Genomic DNA, 14,150 nt, shown 5'->3' on the forward strand with positions numbered 1-14,150 from the left:
CTTTGATTTTTTTATCGCTAAAAGTTGAAATCATATCATTAAAGGTAAAATTATTTTTTAAAGAATATAAAAATATATCATTTTTCCAAAAGAAACCGAAAAAGAAATAATATCACACAAACATGATCTTTCAATATTAGTTGTATCAAAGTTCATTATAATAGTTGACAAAAAAAAAAAAAAAAGTTCATTATAATAATCATCATGTTTTAGTTTTTCTGGTTTATAGGTACACGTTCTGACGAAGAAAATGGTGCAAAGGGGAATCTGTTAATATTCCATGTAATATAGTGGATCAAACGTTAATGATGTTAAGCAAACTAACATATGGAGATCTTTCTGTCTTTGGAATAAATAGGCTAAAAAGGGATCTTTTTATCTTAAAAAAAACTACTGGTAAATCTTCTGTTATTGATGTTGGAACAATCCATAAAATCAAAGAAGAAAAAATCAAGGTATAGGGAATAAATATTTTATTTAATAATTTTTTTTTTTTTCAAAATATAAATTTATTTTGCAACTTTTATGGTCGGTCTTATTTTGTACATCGGGTTTTACCTTCGATAAAGACATCAAAGGAAATTATGTTAAATTTACTTATGGTACGAAAAAATAGTTCGATGCCTTGATTTTAGCTACAGGATACAAAAGCACAGCTACCAAATGGCTCAAGATATTTATAAATTTTGTGCACAGAGTCGAAGTTTAGATTGTAACAATCTAACTTTCATTTTAAGTTTTAACAACTCGATTTAGGATTCAAGATTTTGTATAATTAAATGTAGCCATTCTATCCTAAAATCGAAACGTTAAAACTTAAAAAGTAAAGGTTGTGTTGTTGCATGGTCTTGAAAATTGAATTTAGTTTTTTTTTTTAAATAATAATAAAAAATCCTAGATTTAAAAAGAAGATTTGAAGATATGATCTTTTCAAGTTTGATTGTTTTGTGAAATGCTTTGCGTAAGATAATGGTGTGCTATTCAATGAAAATGGAATGCCAAAAAAGAAAAGTCCTTGTCACTGGAAGGGGGAGAAAGGTGTTTATTTTGCAGGATTTGCTAGTGTTGGTTTATTTTTTATTTTTTTTCATTCGATGTTCGGTGTCTGCATTGGAGCCCCGATTAATTCGGATCACGCGTTGCAGGGTCCATTAAAATGGCAGCGCTCCCAATAGAGTTTTCTCCATACCCAAGGTCAAACTCTCGACCTCTGGTTAAGGTTGAAGTAGCCTTTATTGTTACTCCATCTGATGCCAAGAATATAACTGGCGATATCAATAAGATTTGATGCACATTTGATGTGTGCTGGTGGTGAGATGGATGAGATCGCTTTACCTTTTGAATTTGAATTTGAGCATGGAGAATATCTTCATGAGGAGTATTCTTTATTTTAGTGCATCATAGACTATTAATCATGTAGTTTAGCTATGGTATTATGTTACATTTTTTATGTAAGACTTTTTATTATATTCATTCAAATCAATAAAGTCTTGTTTTAAAAATAGATCATTGTGTTTGTATGCGTGTCCAATAGTTATACAGTAGACAATTTGTGTGTGGAGTTTTATGGCTCCAGCATGGAAGTTTAAATTGTTGGTTCTTCTAAGTTACAAATTTGTGTTCACAATCAAACATGAAGTTGGACAAGTATTTTTATGACTGTATCACATGATTAAATATAATCTAATCTTGATTATTAGAGTGGTCACATTTTAATTTCTTGTGTTAGTACACTTAGTGTGTATTGACCGAACCCAGTAGAGATGATTGTTCATAGAGAAAGGACATTCGCCTTAACTTTCGATGACATCATTCAAAATCACTATGTGAAGAATCAAGCTTTGGTAGCATGGAGGGCACGGGATCATACTTGGAGGGGTCGTTTTGAGCATGCCACTAAACAAATCCGAGTGTGGAAGATTGTTTGGAGCCTTGAAAACTTGAGGACTCTTGGGTTTGGACCACACTTGTTGATTCACGGTTTTGGTTCCTTTTATTAAGGGCATTTTGGTCACTTAGCCTCAAGGGCATTTTGGTCAATTATCCTTGTCTAAGTGACACTCTATGACCGCCCCTCCTCATTAAGGGTATTAGAGTCATTTTGTGTTCATTTTGTAATAGATTATAAATAGGATCCTTTAGTCTTATTTTCGGTAGTTTATGAATGATAAACATTTGACATATTGTAATTCCTCTCTCTTGACAGTAGAATACCTTAGTGTAGTCTTAGTTAGGGCTTGGAAACGATAGATCTTGAAGTGAGTTGATTCCCTTGGCAGTCACCGTAAGAGTGTGGTGTTGATTGTTACATTTATTAGCGGTTAGTAATTGATATACACTTGGTCATTAATCTTGTAATAATCTATGTCTCACTTTCTATCCTTTACTTTCTTGTAAATCGTTATGGGTTGTGTTCTTGTAATCCAAACCCGTGACTTCTTATTCTTGTTCCATTGTTGTTGTTCTTCATCTTTTTGTTGTTAACATAGTTTGGATGTTTGCTATTTTGGTGTAATAAATACCTTGTTCTCTTCTTGTTGTGGTGTTTTTATGAAGCTGAAACTAGGTCTCCAAAAGGCTCTCTGGTTTGCCTAGTTTTGTAGACTGTTTGTGCCTTTTCTTATGTTCCGTGGGTTGTATCATATCAGATGGCAACTCGTCTTCTCCAAATAAGAAGAAAGAAAGAATTTACAAAGCTTTTATAGTAAATTTATAAAAATAATATTTATTCCTCAAGATATCAAAAATTTAGATCGACTACCTGTATTCATCAATTTTTACCTACAGATCGATCTCAATATCGACTTCAAACATAACGACAGAGAAAAAAAAAGTGAAAATGCCTAACTTAAAGACAATCAAAATTGAAAACAAAGTGTACATATGACCACCAAAATTAGGGAAAGAAAAAGGAAGCTTGAAATAAAAACGAAACAAAATTTTGAGTAAAATTCATTATGTCAAAAAATTAACATCGCTTTCTACTTCCAAAATGTGATTAAAAAATGAAAACATATAACAATGGAAGAGAAGTTAAGAAATAGAAGAAATTTTCAAAATTCACAAATTGAAGAGCCTGAAGTTGAAAAATATAGGTAGTAAAATAAAAAAAGGGGGAAAGTGAAGTTGATCGTGGAATTCACCGGAGAGAGAAAAGAAGGGGGAGAGTAGAGTTTTCTTACCGGTGAGATTCATCGGGGAAAAAAAGAGAAGAAAAAGTGAAATAGGTTAAAATGTGAAGAACTTGAATTTTTACTCGACCCTTTATTAAATGGATAGAAAAAGTGATATTATATTATTTAAATAAGGATGAGACACACACATTATTTGAGAACATAGTTGAAGTAAAAAGTGTGTATGTATTATCGTTAGAATTGGTTTTGGGGGTAATAGGACGTCCGCAAAGTTAAAGTGTCTTTTAGTAAATTTGGGACAACTTCAATGGTACCTTTATTTCTTTTCTCTTGTTCATATTCTCAATGTATATGAAACAACTTCTCTAGATCGTTAAATGTACTTATACTCATAATCTTGATATAATTATTATGATCAATGTGATTAATTTTTTATTTTGATCTATCAAACGGTGAAACTCTTTTGTTGGTTAATACATTCCTGCTAGATTGGATGATAACAATCCATGTATCAATCTTGTGATCGATTATACCTTTTTATGACTATTTATAAGTTTTCATGTGAAAGTGATCCTGGGAGTGAATTTTATATCCATAATGTGAAAGAAGTTAAATGTTGAAATAAAGGATTAAATTAATCAATGAATTAAATTGTCAGAAATTTAATTCAATTGATTGGTATATGTAATCTTAACACGGAGAGTAAATAAGGTTTAATGAACGATTTTGAAATTATACATAGGAGTGCTATTACAAAATTTTAGTTGAATAATTTGTAATTTATTATGATAGGTTAATTCATTCATTTTACGATCCCATAATTGAAAGCCCCATTGATAAAAATTTTGGTCCTTGTTATGCCTAATTAATGATAAACTTGGAAGAGATCAGTTTTTTAGAAGTAGTAAAATCCTACACGATTTTGGTTAAAGGTAACTGGTCTTCAAGAATAAAAGTTGTACACATTTCGGATAGGATTTTACCCCAAAAACGTGCACAATGACTTGGAGAGAAAGATTCCTTCATGTTTGCAACTAGGATTTTAATGTGTATAATATATAAACATATTCTTAACTTGGCCTCAGCCGACCTCAATTGTCTCCAATCTTAGATGTGCACAAGTAGGTAATTAAAACTTCTATAAAGTTGAACAAATTGTAACAATCTGAAGCTTTGATGAAATATGTGAAATTTGTGATTTTATCTGATTTGACTACTTTACCCCTCTCCGTAGTTGTATTATGGCATTTTTGGGGTGTGGGGGTGATTGCCATAATTTTCGCTGCATTTTGGTACCATTTATGCGATACTGTGATTTTTCATGACTTCGAGAGCCTGATTTTGGACTTTTATGGATATCTTTTGATCCGTATAACAGATGACTGAACAGACTATGTCAGCAGTTCTAGAATGTCAATTTTAGGTTGGGTAGATCTTTGATTCGGGTCTCGGTGCACCCGAGCTCATTTTGACCCATTGGTCGAAAAGTTGAAAAATTAAAAATATGGGTGTGTGACTCATATTTAGTCTAAACGATCTCGGATAGAAAATCTGACTTCACCAGTAAATCCGAAACGTCAATTTTAGGGTGATAACATGTTTGGTGTGATTTTATGATTTTTAAGTCTCATTTCGACCCTCGGTTTGGAAAATTATGATTTCGAATTTTGGGGGTCAACTTTGTGAAAATGACATTTTTTTGAAAATCTGACTTCGCCTACGAGTCTGAAACTTTGAATTTAGTGTGATTGCATAGTTCATTTGTATAATCGAACTTTGAACGAATTTCGGACACCCTGTCAAAATCCGCTAGACTAAAAAAAATTGCTATAGCAGAAAAATCTGCTATAAATTACAAAATTTTCTCCTTTTTTTAGGCCCATTTTGCTCATGTTTCATCTTTCCTCTTGAGAGTTAAACTTTAAAATAGTGTGAGAGCTTAAAAGTGAAGCTTGTGCGAGTTTGGATAGCTAGATTAAAATTTATTTCTTAATTCTATTACAAATTTAAGGTAAGAATTCACCCTTTTATTAGTAATTTCTTGATTAATATCTCAAAACTCCAAATATCTTAGGGCTTGATTTTAAACCCTAATTTCACTCCTTTTAACTTGAATAATATTTTTATCCTATAATTACTAGTTTTTCATCAATTTAACCTTCTAAACAACTCCGATTCTTGATTTTAACCCGAGTTTCAAAGATTTTATACGGTAAAACTTAAAAATGGGTTTTCTTCGATTTGAACCTCATTTTTGACTCGATTTGACTTGAATTTTCTGCTGTAGATTTCTAAAAATATGGAGAACACATTTTTAAAGTAAAGTTATGATTTTGCCCTTCTTTTTTGAAACCGATTTTGGAAGTTCGTTTTGACTCCGAACCAAAAGTAGTCAGTATCGGTGTCTTTAGTTTTATTTTGATGCGTAGATTCCATAATTAATATTTTAGAGGAGTTCAGGATTGTTTGTGGAAAGTAAGGTCATGGGTTCAAGGTGGAGCTGACCGGTTTCGGCTTTTGAGGTAGGTCATGAGTTAACTCTTTCGGACTGGGTTGGATAGTAAATGATGGTACAAAATATATGTCAAGGGTGAGAACTAATCATGAAAATGTCTATCTATGTGTTGTGCCCATGTGGGGGCCTATATGTGATGTAATTGTCGAAATTGAGATATTATATAATATGTGTAACCGTGTATGTGATATTGATAGCCTTGAATACTTGTGAATAATTGTATTGTGTTGTTAAAATGCTTAATGTAGTAGAATTGGTGTATTGTGATTATATTCATACTTTATTGGCATATGAGACATGTGAAAATTCATTGATAAAACGAAAATAATGAGTGGATATTAGCTCACATAGTTGTGAAAATGTATCGCTGTGGTTGGTTATGGAAATATATCACTTGTTTGGTTGTGGAAATACTCATTGTGATTGGTTGTGAGCATTACATCCTCATATCATACTCATTCATGAAACATTGGTACCACCGTGGTAACACCTGGGTAAAAATAGCAACACCTTTTTAAAAAAATCTTCCCCGAGGGATGTGTCGGGGAGGATATGTTGTAACACCTTATAATACCATTTATAAGGGATGTGCCGAAAAGGAAATATGAGATATGTGGATTGTATATTGGTTGACGAACTCCTATGGGTCCTATGTCGCAAAGTTTTAGCTTCGTAGGTGTATACGGAGATTGTTCGATAATTCCGGAGGTTGTGCGATGACCTCATGCATCATCATCATCATCTCATATACATTGCACTTGCTTTATTGTGTTTATATTATGTTGTATTGTCATATTGACTTGCTATTTATGTAATTGTCTTATCTTCTTTTACTTGTATTTGATGAGCTTGTATATGCATGTTTCCTCTTGTTCTACTTATATGTGATATAATGCATATTTGTATTCTATCTTGGTGTGATGTTACACTATATGTGATATATTAGAACTATTAGTGCAAGAAATGTGGGCTACGTTGTGGGACATTTTCTAATTGCAGGTGACGTGTCCTTAGTGTATATTTTGTATGCTTTATTTAATACTTTGCTTGGTCGGACTATGATATTTACTGAGTACAAGTAGGAGTTAACTCTTTTGGTACAGGTCCTAGCCCGAGTGTGCCTCAACTTGCTTGACTTAGGAAATTATTGGAGCTTCCAAGATAGCGGTTGCACATTCATGTGTCTGGAGTTTACCTCTATTTTGTATTAGTTATGTCTTTATTAGTATTAAAAGATAAATATTATTTCTTTGTGGTTGTTTTTCAGATGTATTTGACTCCTGGATAGTATTAGTAGTTCTTACACCTTTGATACCAGGTTTTGAAGCTATGATCACATGTGTTGATTTTATTCTTTCCGTTTTTATTATATCTATGTGGATCAACTTCATTCTAGAAGTCTTACCGTAGGGGAACTTCTATCTTTTTACTGTGTATATAAGTTTGGTTGAGGGGCTTGCTTGTCAAGGTTTGCCGCATAAAGTGCCATCATGAGCTCTGTTTTTGGGTCGTGATAAATTGGTATCAGAATAGTTAGTTTCATTGGTCTCAATGGTGTAAGAATGAAGTGTCTAATATAGTTTCGCGGATCGATACATAGACGTCCATATCAGTTTTGGAGAAACAATAGGATGGCTTTCGAAAACTTTCCTCGTTTTATTATTTATCGTGTGAAGTTATTTCATACCTTATGTTTTGAGTTGTGTTTCACTCTTTCTGTGCAGATGGTGTGACTTATACTACATCTTATTAGTTGAGAGATGCGTATATAGATTAGTGGAGGTCATTTTTCAGTTGTAGAGCCCGTGATTCTCTTGAGTTGACTTTGTATCAGTTCGTCGAGGCTTTCTCAAGAGAGATTTGTACCTTTCAGTTTGAGAGATTGTATGCGCGATGCATTGGATAATTTGGAGCAGGGATCCATGACGGTTGTTAAGTATGAGTAACACTTCCATGCCTTGTTTATATATTCCTATGGTAGCATTTCCACCGAGTCTGAGAAGATTCAAAAGTTCGTGAAGGCTTTTGATGTTTCTGTTTAGTTGACTTCATCTTAGATGATTGTATTTGGAGCGTTTTTTTAGAGCATTGTGGATCATGCGAAGATGACAGAGGGCATTCTTCAGGTATCATAGAGAGGCTCCAGGAAGGTGTGCCGTTTTGGTGAGTTTAGAGGTCAAGTTTGTTCTGTCCCTCTTTTAATCGAAGGGTTTGGAAAATATTATTCTTTGACTATTTAAATTATTTCGAAACCTTAAAAAAAGTTTGAAACAATTTAAGAAATTATAGAGTCGCCACTTGATTTTTGAGAAAATATCAAGAAAAACTAAAAATATTACTTAAAAGATTCAAAATAGAAAAAATCTTTTAAGTTTAGAAATTTCGAGTAAGTGGTTCCTATTAATACTCTTAGAAAGTTGTTAAGGCACCAAGAGTATTCGCTAACTTGCGGTTATCCGGACTATTTGAAAATAACTTTTTTGATTAACTTTAAAAAGGAAAATAGATTTATGAAAAGAAAACGATTAAGGAAAAAATTGTCTTCAAGATTTGTGCAAAATAAATTTTAACGATTTAACGAAAATTTTTAACTAAGTCTAAGAAAACTAAGAACAATTAGCATATTAAGGGGAAAGGGAAAAACTAAATGACTTAAGCCATTAGGCCCAAATCCATAAATCCTGTCCTAAGCTAATTTGGGTTTTTGACCCATCTTCACCTTCCCTAATCTAAATACTTGGGCTTTTAACCCATAACCTGTCCTAAGCTAGTTGTCGGACCTTTGAGGCCCAAAATCCTCTTTACCTGTATTAAATTACAACTTTGGATTCGAGGCCTAAATGAATGAACAAATAGATAAATAAATAAATAAAGAATAAGACAATACTAAAAATCGAGACTTTTCATGTCTCTTAGCGACCTCATCAATGGGTTTTGACCCATTTTTCTTCATCTTCTTCTTCTATCTTCTTGCACCCGAACGCTATATAATAGAATTTGAATTTAAATTTTGGACTTGACTCAGAGAGATAGGCCTCATTGGCCCATTACAAAATGCAAGAGGAAAGGATTCCATTTGGACTCCAGAACAGATTCATGCAAAGAAAAAGACACATGAATTAATACGTGTTCAAAATTTTACACTTAATAGATAAATGATGAAATGGAAAATAGAATTCTCAAGCATAAAGAAATAGTAAATTGCGATATCAAAACAAATCAAATTATCCAAAGAAAAGAAACTTACCTCATATAACAAAGAAGAAGAGGCTAACTTTTAAGAAAAGGAATCCTTAAACTCCAACTAAGACGAAATTAATGATGATTCATACATCTAAATTATGACCAACTTCAGCGAAAATATGTAATGACCTATGATTTATCTTTCTAAGACTTCATTTATTCTCTTTTGATATTCTAAATCAAAGAGAGACACAAATCAAGTCTTTACACACACAAAGAGCACATATAGCAATCCGAAGGGAGTAAGAAAGTTAGACTAAAAGCTTAGCATCACTAAAAGTGAAATATTATTCAACAATCATACTATGCATGACTCTAAAATATCTAAATAACTCTATTTAGCCACAAAAATCTAAATTTTCTCACCATTTTGACATAATAACATGCGAAAAAAAGGAATAAATATCTTAGATGGAAAATAAATCTAGCACTTCATCTCTTATATGAGGGTTTTGAAATCCATTAAAATAATTAGCAAGCAAATGACAAGTTCTTAACTTAACCAATTACTATTTTATTAAGGTAAAACAAACAATAATAACTATTCTTTTCGACATAAAGAAAACAACTTTACATGCTAAAAACAAATATATCCGCCGACAATGAATTTAAATAAAGCATAAGTACGTCTTTTAAGCAAAGATTGAAACTTTATCTATAATAATCAAATAATAAATTCAAGAAGGAGAAATAATCAATATTAACTATTCTTTTCAACATAAAGGAAACAACTTTACATGCTAAAAACACAACTTTACATGCTAAAAATAAACAAATCCGCCAACAATAAATTTAAACAAGGCATGAGTACGTCTTTTAAGCAAAGATTGAAACTTCATCCATAATGATCAAGGAATAAAGCCAAAGAAACATGTTCAACTATTGCTAGCTTATTTTTATACCATGAACATGAAAATAACCATAATATCAATATGACAACGTCTTATGGCCTTCAAAGTTGCTACAACAAACAATCCCAACAAATCAAATTACAACTACGAACTACAAAGAAGGAAATGAAGAAGAAAATAATAATAAAATTATAAGGGAAAAGGTGTGTTTACCTTTTTTGGGGAAGCAAAATGGGACTTCAAACTTTCTTCAGAGTCTTTATCACCACCGAAAAGCAATCTTTCGAGAATCCCGATTAGACTACTACTTGAAAATTTTACTAAACAAAAGAAATTTAACTGTTTGCTCAAAAGGTTTTTCCACTCTTTGAGACTTGGTATTTTTACCAAAATAGTGGTAGTATTTATATGAAAGGATAGGGATTCATTTCTTTCATCCACCAATGTGAGAGAAAGAATTTAGGAGTGTTTTGGAAATTTTAAATTAAGGGTAAGAGTTGTTGGAGGATAAGCTGGGGTGAAATTGTATAATCTAGTACAAATTTTGAATTTTAAAAATGAAAAAAGGAATAAGGTTGAGGTGGAATTATACAATGTAGTACAAATTTTGAAATTCAAATGGAAATAAGGATAATGTTGAGAGGGAATTGTACAATCTAGTACAAATTTTGAAATTCAAATTGAAAAAAGAACAAGGTTGAGGTGGAAATATACTATCTAGTATAAATTCAAAATTCAAATTGGGAAAAGGACTAGGTTGAGGTGGAATTATACAATATAGTACAATTTTTGAATTTTAAAATTTAAAATTCTGATTTTGGGATTAATATTGGCATTTTTGTAAGGATTTGAGGTTATTTTAAAAAAAAGCCCAATCAATTTAGGATTTAGTCAATTCATTAAATATTTGATCAAATTAAAAATTAATTGGCCAATTGTATCGCATTATGGTCAATTTAATTTCAATTTTGGTCAAATTTAATAGATCGGCTAAATTAAATTAAAATTTGATACGAATTAATACTTTGTTTAATTCCGAGCTCCTGGATTTAATAAAAATCAAACAAATATTTTTCAAATAAATTATTTTCAAGAACAAATTACATTTAAATTAAGATTTTAACCATTTGAATTTATTTTCAAGATAAGCCTTGATTAAAATATGATATTTTGTAAAATAAATATTTAAGTAACAAAATTATATAATTTCATATAATTGAATACAATAATATATAATCTCTACTTAAAATGATAATTTTACCCTGATAAATACTTTGAAAACTTTTTATTCAGATAAAATAAATATTGTAATTTTATTCAAAAATCAAAGAAACTTGAAATTAAACTTAGTTGTGGAGGGCAAAAATTAGGTGTCACAAGATTTTTTGTAGTAGAGGTACCAGGGTAAGCCAGTGCAGGTGGCGTTATAGAGTTCAGGTGGTGGATCTTCTAGTTTAGCATTTTAGGGTGGCCTTTCGAGCTCAATTGTACATTCTCCTGTTGAGACTGGTCGTAGAGGTTGCTATCTGTGTGATGATATTGGCCATGTGGCCAGGGACCGTCCCCGCCAGGTGGTTTGTACTACTTCTATTCTTGCTGTGAGGGGTAGGGGTGCTACCAGAGGTGTGAGGGGCACAGGTAGTAAGGCTCATGAGGGTAGCCGTGGGGCCACCGAGGCAGCTGGTGGTCATGATTAGTGTTACTATACCAGCCAGACCTGAGGTAGAGGCTTCTGATATTATGATTACAGGTATCATCCCCATTTATTTTAGACCTACATCTATATTATTTGATCTAGATCGACTTTTTCCTATGTGTCAAAATATTTTACTTTGGGTTTTGATTCTGTTAATGAGCCTCTTTCTATGCCTATTCGTGTATCTACCCTGGGTAGGTGATTTTTTAGTGGCGAATAGGGCACACTGATCTTGTATTATGACTTTTGTCGGGTGTGAGATTTTTGGTAGATTTGCTCATATTAGATATAGTTGATTTGATGTTATTTTGGATATGGATTGGTTGGCCCCTCATCATGCCGTCTTAGATTATTATTCCAAGACCGTGACTTTAGCTTCGCCGGGTATGCCAAAGATAGCTTGGATGAGTACACTTCACTTGGGTTCAAGAGGATTATATCTTATGTTTAAGCTCGTAAATTGGTTGAGAGGGGATGTTTATTATACTTGACTCAAATTCATGATACCAGTGTTGTTTTGCCTCTTTTCTTAGATTCTGTTTGTGTTGTCCATGAGTTTATAGATGTGTTCACTATGGACTTGCTTGGTATGCCTATAGATCATGATATTGATTTTAAGTCGAGCACCAAGCCCATTTTTATTTCTCCTTATAGGATGCCCAAACAGAGTTGAAAGAACTGAAGGATCACTTGCAGGAGTTGTTTGATAAGGGATTTATCCTGCACCTATCTTGTTTGTGAAGAAAACGGATGGGTTATGTATTGATTATCGGCAGTTGAATAAGGTGATAGTTAAGAATAAGTGTCCTCTTTCTTGCATTGATGATTTGTTTGATCAACTTTGGGTGTTGTAGTGTTTTTAAAGTTTCATTAAGGTCCGGTTATCACCAGTTGAGGATTAGAGCTTCATATATTTCAAAGATAGATTTTCGGACTTGATATGGTTATTATGAGTTCTTGATCATGTTCTTTGGGTTGACCAATACCTCTGTTATGTTTATGAAGTTGAAGAATCGGGTGTTTCGACCGTATCTCGACTCTTTTATTATTATATTTATATATGATATCTTGGTGTATTCTAAAAGTGAGGTTGATCATGAGGAGCATTTACGGATGTGCTTAAGAGATTAAGGGATAAGAATTTGTGTGCCTAGTTCTTTGAGTGCAAGTTTTCATTGGAGTCTGTTATTTTTGAGGTCATGTGATGACTAAAAAAGGTATTATGGTTGATTCAGCTAAGGTTGCAGCAGTTTGTGATTGGTCTAGACCTACTTCACCCACCGAGATTCAAAGTTTTATTGGCATAACAGGATATTATTGGTGTTTAGTTAAGGGTTTCTCTTCTATTACAGTACCGTTGACCAAGTTAACCCAAAAAAAGATTTCTTTTCAGTGGTTCGATGCATGTGAGGCGAGCTTTCAAAATCTCAAGGATTTATTGACTTCGGCTCCTATCTTGACTTTGCTTAGAGAGGGTGTGAGTTTTACCGTCTTTTGTGATACTTCAGACATTGGGTTAGGTGTTGTGTTGATGCAGGAGGACATGGTGAGTTCTTATGTGTTCATTAGTTAAAGCCTTATGAGAGGAATTATCCTACTGTAATACCCTGTACTTTTACCTAGCTTAAAATCATTCCAAAAATGTTAAAGACTTGCTTTAAAAGAGTAATCCACTTTTATACATGTGGTAGTTACAAAATTTTCACTTTTTGTCATATGGAAAATTCAATAAGCTTTCCATCGATACCAAATTTGCCCAAATCCGACACCCGAACAAAGAGTTAGAGCCTTTTTAGGTGCTGAGCCATCAGCGCATCGCGAAGCCAGCTTAAATGGAAATTGTCAATTTTTAGTGTTACTCCGCTATAGTGGCACATCGCACCAAAATTCCAGGTCGCAAACAGAGTGGAAATACAATAGCTCCGCGTCATGCCGCCATGCAATTTCCCATTTGCCACTTTCCAGAGACACGGTGCGATAGCGCCACGTCGCGCTAAGGTTCCAGGTCGGGAAATTTTCACAGAATTAAAATACGTGTCTAAGGGTTAAAATGGTTAATTTCTCACTCCTATATAAACCCAATAACACGTGATTCATCCAAATTTCACCCTAATTATAGTGTTTCTTTCAAGAACAAGCTAGGGTTTTCAATTGGGAATTCAAATTCAATACTCAAACTCAAGAATCTCTTTGTCAATCTCCATAGAATCAAGAACTAAGTTATGCACAGTGTTCATTCATGGATTGCTTTCATCCATGAAGCCCAAGAATTAAGTTTTAAATCTTGTATTGTGAATATTTTGTTTTGGGCTGATTATGTTCATGTGATTACGGTTGTATGATTCCCAAGTTGGAATCTTTATGTGTTGTTCATGAACCTATGCTAGTATGTGGTCTGAAACATGTAAAATTGAGTTGAAATAAGGAGTTTTATTGTATTAATTTGATAGTCATTCCTATGACCTAAGTCATGCATCCTAGGTGTTTGATAAAATTCCTAAGAGAATAAAAATTATGCATTATAGCTTAATTGTGACCTAAGTGATAAATGCATGCTTTACCCAATGAACAAGAATGACTTTCATGATATTGTGTGCATTATGAATGATTAAGGGAATGTCCACGAGATTAGGTTGATCAAATTATGACTTGTTTATATGTTACTCCATTCATGTACAAGACTATGATAACCATGTGCTTCATGAAATCCC

The sequence above is a fragment of the Capsicum annuum genome, chromosome 4 (genome assembly GCF_002878395.1).
Source record: "Capsicum annuum cultivar UCD-10X-F1 chromosome 4, UCD10Xv1.1, whole genome shotgun sequence".
Lineage (NCBI taxonomy): Eukaryota > Viridiplantae > Streptophyta > Magnoliopsida > Solanales > Solanaceae > Capsicum > Capsicum annuum.